The 12,319-nt window shown below is 38.5% G+C and overlaps 1 pseudogene; it reads left to right on the forward strand.

Annotated features, from left to right (window-relative positions):
• Positions 1–1,669: 1,669 nt before the first annotated feature.
• Positions 1,670–2,646, forward strand: LOC108383833 (olfactory receptor 2M3-like; annotated as a pseudogene).
• The last annotated feature ends 9,673 nt before the right edge of the window (positions 2,647–12,319 follow it).

The following is a 12,319-nucleotide window of genomic DNA, read 5'->3' on the forward strand; positions in this document are numbered from 1 at the left end:
TAAATGTGTAAAAGTACATCCCTATCTGATTGTTCTTTTTACCTGGCTTGTCTTTTTATGACATCATTTTGTTGCCTGCATTAATATCCTCTCATGAATTAACTCTCATCTTATATGTATAATTATCTCATATGTTAAAATGTAAATGCCACAATGAACAAGATACATGAAGTTAGAAACTGTTACATACAGTTAGAAACTGTTTCCCTGAAATCTACACATCAACTTGTTGTATGAATGTCCTGCTTACTATATTCCACTTGGTTGAGTCCATGCACAGATTGCTATTTCCTATGATGTGGTTCTTTCTTGCTTCATCTAAGCCTTCAGCCAAATGCCACCAGATGGAAAAGTTATTCTCTGACTCCTGCATTCAAATCTGACAGTCCTATGCAATCAAAACACCCTCTTTTGCTTACCTTTTCCACAGCTCAGTAGGGTTTTTTGGTCACCTTGTAGTTACAGTGTGATGGGCCAGTGTTTTCTTTTGTGTGTTCTTATTGCTGTTCTATCCCAGTGCCCAACACACAGAGGCCAATGCTGTTTGAATGCACGGCATTCAAAGTTCTGTCAATTTCCTTATTTGCATATACTAATTCATGACAGGAGATACCGGGTCTATTATTTCCTTTGTTGGCTTAAAACAGCAGAAATTCGTTGTCCCATGGTAGTGGAGAGCAGAGGTCCAAAATCAAGATGTCAGCTGGGATAGTTACCTCTGTGGTGATTGAGAGGGGATCCTGGTCCATGCTCTGTCCCAGGTTCTGCTGATCAATGACAATCATTGGAATACCTTGGTGTACAGATATATCACTACACTCTCTGCCTCCATTGTCACAGGGCTTCTCCTTGTTTCTCTGTCTCACACAGATGTTTTCTTTTAAGAACACCAGTTCTATTGCATTAGAGACATGCCCTACTCCAGTATGACTGTATTGTAACTAATTTAATCATTTATGACTTTATTTTCCAGTAAGTTCACAATCTGAGGTGCTAAGTGTTAACACCTCAACATATCTGTTTTGGGGCATTGCAAATGCACCCATCACATCAAGCTACAGAAGAAAAGACATATTCATATATTCATATAATTAAGGAATCATTTGTCAGCTCACTTAGTTATTGCATAAAGTATTTACTATGAATTACAAACCAAACACTGTAGAATGTAAAATAATGGGCAGATGCAGAGGTTTGTTAATGCTGCTAGAAAAAGTGCCCAGCGTCATGCGAGCAAGGGCTCACAGCTTATTTTCTGTGGTGGTGTCTGCCTCAGGCTGATCCAAGCTGAATGTTTCTATCAGTTTATGTGCAAAGGATATCTGATATTTCAAAATAATGTCTAATTGCTTTAGAGAAGTTTCCTTTTCATAGAAACACTATCAATCATGTAAGCACATATATTATTATGCTAGCTTTTCAATTAAGCAAAATGATGCTGAGAAGCGGAGCTGAGGGCAGTTCTGAAGCTTTATTGGAGAGGCAGAACCAGCAGAACCCGCTTCTCTCTGATGCTGTACTTCTGGGTCTTTGGGATTTCTAATCCTGGTCGTGCCGTATTGTTCTCAACCTGACTTTAACAGAATCACCCTTTTTAAGACACTGGTAAATGTTTAAAATATCAATGAAAGAATATCACTTTTTGTTGCAGTAGAAAAACAACATACCCATCATGGCATGGGAAAATCAGACATTGAACTCCAACTTCATCCTGCGGGGCATCTTCGATTACAGCCCCACCCACATCTTCCTCTTCTTGCTGGTCCTGGGCATCTTCTCAGTGGCTTTCATGGGAAACACTGCCACGATTCTCCTCATCTACCTGGACACACACCTCCACAGCCCCATCTACTTCCTGCTCAGCCAGCTGTCCCTCATGGACCTCATGCTCATCTGCACCACTGTCCCCAAGAAGGCCTTCAGCTACTTGTCAGGCAACAAGTCCATCTCTGTGGCAGGTTGTGCCACACAAATTTTCTTCTATACCACACTCCTTAGTTGTGAATACTTCCTACTGGCAGTCATGGCTTATGACCACTTTATTGCCATTTGCCACCCTCTCAGATACCCCAGTCTCATGAGCCCCAAAATTTGAAGACTGATGGCTGCCTCTTCCTGGATCCTGGGGTCTACAGATGGTATAATTGATGCAGCAGCTACATTTTCTTTCTCCTACTGTGGATCCAGGGAGATAGCCCACTTCTTCTGTGATTTCCCTTCCCTGCTCATCATCTCATGGACGACACATCAATATTTGAAGAAGTTCTATTCTACTGCTGCATCCTAATGATTGTTTTCCCTGTAGCCATCGTTATTGCTTTCTATGCTCGTGTTTTCCTGGCCGTCATTCGCATGGGATTTGGGGAGCACCGCTGCAAGGCTCTCGTCACCTGCTCCTCCCACCTCATGGTGGTGGGAATGTACTATGGGACAGCTTTGTTCATATATATACAGCCCACTTCGGATCGCTCACCCACACAGAATAAGATGGCATCTCTCCTCTACACCATCCTCACCCCCGTGCTGAATCCCCTCATCTACAGCCTCCGCAACAAGGAAGTGGCCAGGGCATTCAGGACGGTGCTGGTGAGGGGCAAGTCTGGAGAGGGAGCCCCCTGGTGGTCCCGATGCTTTGACGTCTGTTAAACATTCTTTAATGCTCCTGGGCTTGTCGCTGTTTTTCCCCATTCAGTTCTAAAAATAGCATTTATTGTGTAATATTTTCAGAATTATATATTTCTGTGCAACTGTACTTCTGGCATCTTCTACATCACAGAAAATTATTTCAAATACTCATTATGATGATAAATTCAATTCGGTTATGACTGTATTAGGCATTTTCTTGAATAAGGACATTACAGGTTTATTAGAAAATAGGAATGTTGTGGAATATAATCAGGTAACAAACAAGACTTATTTTCACTAAGTTAGAACCTAAAATTACATTCAGTCACTTTGGACTCACTTTCAAAAAAGACTTGGTACTCTGGGCTTTTCCCATGTCCTCAGTCTTTTATGGCTTTGTCTTCATTTTTGTCTTCCAGGCTTCTAGAAGAAAATGTTATTAAACTTCAACCCAGATCATGTATTTAATTCACACCTTTAATTTTCTCCATCACAAAAATGTATATTTTATTAATTATTCCCAGATCCAAACCCCTTTCAACTTGCCATAACCCATCTAAGCTCCATGCACTGGTGCAATAAGGTAGTAATTTTACTAGTCATATCACCAGGAAACTGGAAATTTATGAATATACATAAATCAGGCACTGATACTTACAACATTTTATTAAGAATTATTGATCTTATATTTTACATGTTAAACTTTTCTGTGTTTTCTAAGAGAAACATCTTTTTGAGTAATAGTAAATACACAAATTGTCTAACTATTTCAGGCATATTCCCTTCAATGAAAATAATTTAATTTCAATTCCATAAGGTTTATGGGGATGAAAATTACAAATATCAGTTGCTAAACTGTCAGCATTTCTTTGCACTGAAAAAGACCAAATTTTATGGAATTATTAAAAATCCTATATTTTTTTTGTGTGTTTTTTTTTTGAGAGGGCATCTCTCATATTTATTGATCAAATGGTTGTTAACAACAATAAAATTCTGTGTAGGGGAGTCAATGCTCAATGCACAATCATTAATCCACCTCAAGCATAATTCTCATCAGTTTCCAATCTTCTGAAGCATAACGAACAAGTTCTTACATGGTAAACAAATTCTTACATAGTGAATAAGTTCTTACATGGTGAACAGTACAAGGGCAGTCATCACAAAAACTTTCAGTTTTGATCATGCATTATGAACAATAAACAATCAGGTCAAATATGAATATTTGTTTGATTTTTATACTTGATTTATATGTGGAACCCACATTTCTCCCTTTATTATTATTATTATTATTATTATTATTATTTATTTATTTTTAAATAAAATGCTGAAGTGGTAGGTAGATGCAAGATAAAGGTAGAAAACATAGTTTAGTGTTGTAAGAGAGCAAATGTAGATGATCAGGTGTGTGCCTGTAGACTATGTGTTAATCCAAGCTAGACAAGGGCAATAAAACATCCATGGATGCAGAAGATTTCTCTCAGAACAGGGGGGGTGAGGTCCTAAGCCTCACCTCTGTTGATCCCCAATTTCTCACCTGGTGGCCCCCCTGCGACTGTGCCTGTCTTAGGTTGTTCCTCCCTTGAGAAATCTTACCCGTCTCTGGCTAACCAGTCATTTTCCGGGGCCATACAGGGAAATATAAAGTTGGTAAGTGAGAGAGAAGCCATATTGTTTGAAAAGGTTGGCTTTTTACTTCTTTGCAGATTTATACCCTGTGGCTTCTATGCCCAGCGTTTGTCTTGAGGTATCTTTACCACTTGGAGGAATTATGATAATCGGTAAATTCGATATGAGGCATGAATTCTATTTAAGGGTTGTAATTAGGAGGGAAGAAGAAAAGCTATAGAAGTAGCAGGTGGAAGAAAACATGGAAAGATTGATTATTTCTTTGACGTATCTTCTTGTAGAGTAACTTAAGCATGTATAGGTTTTAAACTACTAATTAAATTGGGCACACACATTAACATAATAGGAATACAGTTACATAACCAATGCAGATCTATAATTACCAGCCATCTCCAGTGAAGCCAAGAACACCAGTTAGGCAACCTAGGCATTTGTGAAAATTTGTCTATGATATGATGGATATTGTCCAACTGTACTTGAACAGTCTGAGAGAAATCAGACAAATTAAAACAACCCATTCCTGGGAACTGTTCACATCCCATATGTTCTTTTAACAGTAGATAGTCTGTAGTTGTAAGATTTTGGAGCGCTACAACTTGTACTTCTCCTAATTCTATCAGTTCTAGTAGTTTTAGAGTGGAGTCTTTAGGGTTTTTTATGTACAGTATCATTTCATCTACAAACAGTGACAGTTTAACTTCTTCTTTCCCAATCTGGATTCCTTGTATTTCTTTGTTTTGTCTGATTGCTGTGCCTAGGACCTCCAGTACTATGTTAAATATTGGTGGGGAGGGTGGGCATCCCTGTCTAGTTCCGGATCTCAGAGGAAAAAGCTTTCAGCTTGTCACTGTTCAGTATAATGTTGGCTGTGAGCTTATCATATATGGCCTGTATTATGTTGAGGTGCTTGCCTTCTATTACCATTTTGCTGAGAGATTTTATCATGAATGGATGTTGAATTTTGTCAAATGCTTTTTCAGCATCTATGGAGATGATCATGTGGTTTTTGTCTTTCTTTTTGTTGATGTGGTGGATGATGTTGATGGATTTTCAAATGTTGTACCATCCTTGCATCCCTGGGATGAATCCCACTTGGTCATGTTGTATGATCCTTTTGATATACTTTCGAATTTGGTATCTAATATTTTATTAAGTATTTTTGCATCTACATTCATCAGGGATATTGGTCTGTAATTTTCTTTCTTGGTGGGGTCTTTGCCTGGTTTTTGTATTAGGGTGATGTTGGCTTCATATAATGAGTTTGGGAGTATTCCAACCTCTTCTATTTTTTGGAAAACTTTAAGGAGAATGGGTATTATGTCTTCCCTGTGTGTCTGATAAAATTCCGAGTAAATCTGTCTGGCCCGAGTGTTTTGTTCTTGGGTAGTTTTTTGATTATTGTTTCAATTTTTTTACTCGTAATTGATTTGTTTTACTTTTGTGTTTCTTCCTTGGTCAGTCTTGGAAGGTTGTATTTTTATAGGAAGTTGTCCATTTCTTCTAGGTTTTCCAGCTTGTTGGCATATAGGTTTTCGTAGTAGTCTTTAATAATTCTTTGTATTTCTGTGGAGTCTCTTGTGATTTTTCCATTCTCATTTCTGCCTCTGTTGATTTGTGTTCATTCTCTTTTTCTCTTAATAAGTTTGGCTAGAGGCTTATCTATTCTGTTTATTTTTTCAAAGAACCAGCTCTTGGTTTCATTGATTTTTGCTCTTGTTTTATTCTTCTGAATTTTATTTATTTCTTCTCTGATCTTTATTATGTCCCACCTTCTGCTGACTTTAGGCCTCATTTGTTCTTCTTTTTCCAATTTCGATACTTGTGATGTTAGACTATTCATTTGGGATTGTTCTTCCTTCTTCAAGTGTGCCTGGATTGCTATATACTTTCCTTCTAGGACTGCTTTCGCTGTGTCCCACAGAAGTTGGGGTTTTGTGTTGTTGTTGTCATTTGTTTCTATATATTCCTTGATCTCTATTTTAAGTTGTTCTTTGATCCATTGATTATTTAGGAGCATGTTGTTAAGCCTCCAAGTGTTTGTGAGCCTTTTTGTTTTCTTTGTAAAATTTATTTCTAGTTTTATACCTTTGTGGTCTGAAAAGTTGGTTGGTAAAATTTCAATATTTTGGATTTTGCTGAGGCTCTTTTTGTGGGCTAGTATGTTGTCTATTCAGGAAAATGTTCCATGTGCACTGGAGAAGAATGTATATCCTATTTCTTTTGGATGTAGATTTCTATAGATGTCTATTAGGTCCATCTGTTCTATTGTGTTGTTCAGTTCCTCTGTGTCCTTACTTATTTTCTGTCCGGTGGATCTCTCCTTTTGGGTGAGTGGTGTGTTGAAGTCTTCTAAAATGAATGCATTGCAGTCTATTTGCCCCTTTAGTTCTGTTAGTATTTGTTTCACATATGCTGGTGCTCCTGTGTTGGGTGCATATATATTTAGAATGGTTATATCCTCTTGTTGTACTGAGCCCTTTATCATTATGTAGTGTCCTTCTTCATCTCTTGTTACTTTCTTTGTTTTGAAGTGTATTTGTCTGATATTAGTACTGCAACCCCTGCTTTCTTTTCGCTGTTGTTTGCCTGAAATATGTTTTTCCATCCCTTGAATTTTACCCTGTTCATGTCTTTGGGTTGAGGTGAGTTTCTTGTAAGCAGCATATAGATGGGTCTTGCTTTTATATCCATTCTAATACTCTGTGTCTTTTGTTTGGTGCATTAAATCCATTTACATTTAGCGTGACTATTGAGAGATATGTACTTATTGCCATTGCAGGCTTTAGATTCGTGGTTACCAAAGGTTCAAGGTTAGCCTCTTTAGTATCTTACTGCCTAACTTAGCTCGCTGATTGAGCTGTTATATACACTGTCTGGAGATTCTTTTTTTCTCTCCCTTCTTATTCCTCTTCCTCCATTCTTCATATGTTGGGTGTTTTGTTCTGTGCTTTTTCTAGGAGTGCTCCCATCTAGAGCAGTCCCTGTAAGATGCCCTGTAGAGGTGAGTTGTGGGAAGCAAATTCCCTCAGCTTTTGCTTGTCTGGGAATTGTTTAATCCCACCATCATATTTAAATTATAGTCGTGCTGGATACAGTATCCTTGGTTCAAGGCCCTTCTGTTTCATTGCATTAAATATATCATGCCATTCTCTTCTGGCCTGTAGGGTTTCTGTCAAGAAGTCTGATGTTAGCCTGATGGGTTTTCCTTTATAGGTTACCTTTTTCTCTCTAGCTCCCTTTAAAACTCTTTCCTTGCCCTTGATCTTTGCTATTTTAATTATTATGTGTCTTGGTGTTATCTTCCTTGGATCCTTTCTGTTGGGAGTTCTGTGTATTTCTGTGGTCTGTTCGATTATTTCCTCTCCCAGTTTGGGGAAGTTTTCAGCAATTATTTCTTCCAAGATACTTTCCATCCCTTTTCCTCTCTCTTTTTCTTCTGGTACCCCTTTAATATGGATATTGTTCCTTTGAATTGGTCACACAGTTCTCTTAATATTGTTTCATTCCTGGAGATCCTTTTATCTCTCTCTATGTCAGCTTCTATGTGTTCCTGTTCTCTGGTTTCAATTCCATCAATGGCCTCTTGCATCTTATCCATTCTGCTTATAAATGCTTCCAGAGTTTGTTTCATTTCTGTAATCTCCTTTCTGGCATCTGTGATCTCCCTCCTCACTTCATCCCATTTCTCTTGCATATTTCTCTGCATCTCTATCAGCATGTTTATGATTTTTATTTTGAATTCTTTGTCAGAAAGACTAGTTAGGTCTATCTCCTTGTCTGGTGTCTCTGTGATCTTGGTTTGCCTGTAATTTTGCCTCTTCATGGTGATAGGAATAGTTTGCAGAGCTGGGATGAATGATGGCTGGAAGAACTTCCCCTCTTGTTGGTTTGTGGCCTTCCTCTCCTGGGAGAACAGCGACCTGTAGTGGCTTGTGCTGGGTAGGTGCATGCAGACAGGGTTTCTGCTTCCTTCCCAGCTGCTATAGAGTTTATCTCCGCTATTCCTGTGGGCGTTGCCTGGCTTGGGCTGCTGCTCCAAAGTGGTGGAGACGTGTCCGAGGGGTAGTGCCTGGGAGGCTATTTATCTCTGTAAGGAGCCTCCATGCTCCCTGCAGCCCAAGGGATTAGAGTGCCCTGAGATCCCCAGATTCCCTACATCTGGACTAAGTGTCCCACCCTGCTCCTTGAAGACTTCAAAAAAGCACCTGCCAAAACAAAACGAACACACACACACACAAAAAAAAAAAGGCCACTCGTTTTTCTTTATTCTCCGGCACCAGCCTCAGGCACCCGCTCCCTGGTCTTGGTCCCCTTTTTCCCTAGTATTGGGGTCCCTGTCCCTTTAAGACTTCCAAAAAGCACTCACCACAACAAAACAACAACAAAAATGGCCACTCACTTTTCTTTTGCCTCCAGCCCCGTCCTCTGGTACCCGCTCACTGTTCTTGCTGCCCTGTTTCCCTAGTATCCAGGGCCCCGTGCATGCACTGTGTCTGTGCTCTGGTCCAGATGGCTGTGGCTGGTTGTTCAGCAGTCCTGGGCTCCCTCTCCCTCCCGCTCTGATTCCTCCCCTTCAGCCGGGGGCTGGGGGGAGGGGCGCTTGGGTCCTGCTGGGCAGGGGCTTACTTACCCCCTTTGTGAGGTACTGGGTTCTCGTAGGTGTGGATGTGGTCTGGATGTTGCCCTGTGTCCTCTGGTCTTTATTCTAGGAAGAGTTGTCTTTGTTATATATTCATAGATATATGTGGTTTTGGGAAGAGATTTCAGCTGCTCTACTCATACCACCATCTTGGCTCTGCCCTCATATATTTGTTTTTAGTCTTTGAAATTATTGTGAGATAATCATATCAAGTATGTGGATTAAGAAACCAAATAGACCTCCATTCCCAAGGTAATAATTTAAGAACATCTTATTTGGACTCTTTCAGGTGTCTACAATAGATATTACTTACCTTGAAATTAATAGTAAATATGCACATTACACAATGAGACATTTTATAATATTTATAATGTCATGTGTTGTGGGAGTCCAGTTCCAGTGGGGGGGAGGGGGTGTGAAGCCCAAAAGGATGAGATGGAGTGGGCGCATGGAGAGACAGGACACAGGGTCACATGGAGGTGGTCTCTTGCAATTGGCGCCCAACGTGGGGCTCGAAAGGTAAGATTGTCTGTGGGGACGGATAGGATCTGGCAGCAGGGTGCTGCAGACCCCTTTGTACAATGAGACAAAGTGAGAAAGGGCAAGGAATCCAGGAGCTATGGGCCATACTGAGTCTAAAGAAAGAGGACTCTTTATTGAGGTTTTAATGCACATGCTTGAAGGTAGAGGAATAAAAGTCACCAATGGACAATTAGCAAAATTCTTAAATTTTGTCCAAGAATATTGTCCTTGGTTTCCTGACCAAGGCACAGTGAGTCTCGCAACCTGGCAGAAGGTTGGAGAAGAAATAAGGGAACATTATGCCAGCCATGGATGTGAGAAGGTCCTTACAGGTGCCTTTGTATTGTGGAATTTAATCAAGGAGGTTTTAGAACTTAAACAGCACAGATTTGATCAGAAGACTCCTACTGGAGTAAGGGCTGCCTTAAAGCAAGCAGAACAAGAAGGAGGCATAGAATTTATGTTAGCCAATTATTTTTGGAGGAGAATTTTATGGTGAAAGTGTATCATGGGAGCCCATCCCATATAAATTATCAATAGAATTAAAGATTGCCTGGAAAGACTATGGTCCCTTGACTCCTTACACTTTGACATTGTTAAAGGTCTTACCCAATAGATGGATGACACCGCTACTCTCTGTAACAAAATCTCAAGTGATGCTGGCCTCTGCCTCCCCTTATGATGAAAGATTCACTCCAGAAAAAGGAGAAAATTTTGGAGAAACTGCAGCCCAATATAATCTTTTTAGAATAGGTGCTGCTCAACTAGCTAAAAAGCCTCCAGATTTTAAGGTATCTGTAATCAAGTAAACTAAAAGGAAAGAAGGCAATTGAATATTAATAACTCAAATATTTGTGTCAGTTTGTCTGTCTGTGTATATGTTCTTTTGTGAAAAGTGCTGCTAACTGTAGTCATTGCATCTCAATCTGTATGTTTGTGTGTCTAAGTGTGTGAATGAGAAATATTTTTTTACCTCTGGGTGGTATTAATAAAAATTGATTAAAAGACAAGCGTTTGTAAAAATTGGGCATTCTAAAACTTCTAGAAAATTTTAATAGAAGATATTAAGCATTAATGCTAATTTAAATTAAACTGAAACGTACATGTCCTTATGGTTATCAGCTGCTAAGTTTACCTAAAGTCTTTGAAGTTGATATTATCTATTAAATCTTTCCAGAGAAATTGCTTAAAGAGAGGCTTGACTTTGTCTACTGTTTGGTAAAAGTTTTGTGAGCATGGTTGTTATCAATGAGCAAACTAAATAAGTGTAGCAAGTAAACATCTTAATAATAGTGTGTTAATGTATTACAGTGTGTTACAGTGTGTAAACCTATAAATAGCTTGAAAATCTTTACAGTAACCTAAAACCTTAAAGTTTTGCCAAATTATACAGACATACTTTATGCTTAGAGATTGTGCTATAAAGCACATAGTTCCAGAAATTATAAAATGTGTTCATAAATTTGCCAATCTAAAGAAAGCTAGTGTAACAGTTTATAATTGCTAACTTCTCAGTGTTCACGGAAAATTAAAGTTCCTAATAATTTTAAATTCTAAATAAAACTACTTAAAGTAATAAAGAAAATATCTCTGCTTTCTAGAAAAGATGTGTGTTTAGTAGAGAAGGTATAAAGAATAGAAATTCATTTTGTTGAAGGTAAAAGAAGGTAACCTCTAAAGTACAGCTGTTTATTTAAAGAAGAACACTGAATGTAAAAGAAAGTTGTAGAAAGTTCATGGAAGAATTGATACCATCATGCTATGTGAAATTAAAGTAAATGAGTCTCGATATCAAGTACACAGCAAATTAGAATTTTGTTTTCAGATAAATGGACAAAGTTTTCTTAAACTGTTAGTCTGCTCTTAATGTTGAAAGATTGCAAAGAGCTTTCTAATTGTTTTTATCAATGCAATTTTTCATGCTTAAAGTCTCAATGAGTTGTCAAAGTATTTAGGAAAAATAAGATCTTAATATTAAAAAGACTAAAAGCTAAATTTTGCTAACAACTATGAAGCCTTTTGTATTTGCCTTTAAAATCTTTTATTGTCATTTTGGTTAAATAAATAAGTATTGTTTCGTAGTGACTTACAATTCTATTTAGATTATTTAGGCAAGTGCCTTAAAAACTTTTTGACAGCTTCCCAAAATCAAATTTTAAAAGTTGCTTTTACCTTTAGTTAACCCTGACATGTTCCAGAGGGCCCCTGGAACATGTCAGAGGATTTTTTTCTCCTCATTGGAGAAAACATTTGGCTAATTTGGCTTACTTATCTGATATATATTTACCTGATAAGCACTGTCAAACAGGATGATGTTAAACTTTGTTACCTGATGTTTTGTGTTACAGAAATATCCAAATTTCCTTGTGTCAGCTGTCTTACTGTAAACTCTCATCAAATCTTTAAACATTTTTATTTATAAGTCTGTCATTTGTAGTCACTGATTACTCCTAAATTAGTAAAGAACTAGATTTCAGCAGAACAGGTATTGGTTACATAAGATTAAGTAAACTAAAAATGATTTTGTGGCTTTTTGTCTTCAACTAAATCCAAACCTTTAGTAAAATGTAAAGACCTGTTTACAGGGCAATAGAAAGGGCCTGATGTTTTAATAACCTGTGGGAGAGGATATGACTGCATTTTTAACAGGACTCAGATACACCTGTGTGAGTACCAGACAGATTCATCAGACAAGTCTCCACCACCACCTCCTACCCCACACAACTTCCCGAGACGAAGTGAAAGTCCCTGCCCAACAAAGAACCTTGAAGAACTTCTAGCACAGTGTTTACAGAGCCTCGCTCTGCAAGATTCCTGAGAAGCTCACCAGTCACGACCAAGTCTTCCCTCGCAGCAGTGATTAGCAAGATCAACTCAAGAAAATGACCCTCCGACCTGAGACCAGAT

This window comes from Manis javanica, chromosome 14, assembly GCF_040802235.1.
Source record: "Manis javanica isolate MJ-LG chromosome 14, MJ_LKY, whole genome shotgun sequence".
Taxonomy (NCBI): domain Eukaryota; kingdom Metazoa; phylum Chordata; class Mammalia; order Pholidota; family Manidae; genus Manis; species Manis javanica.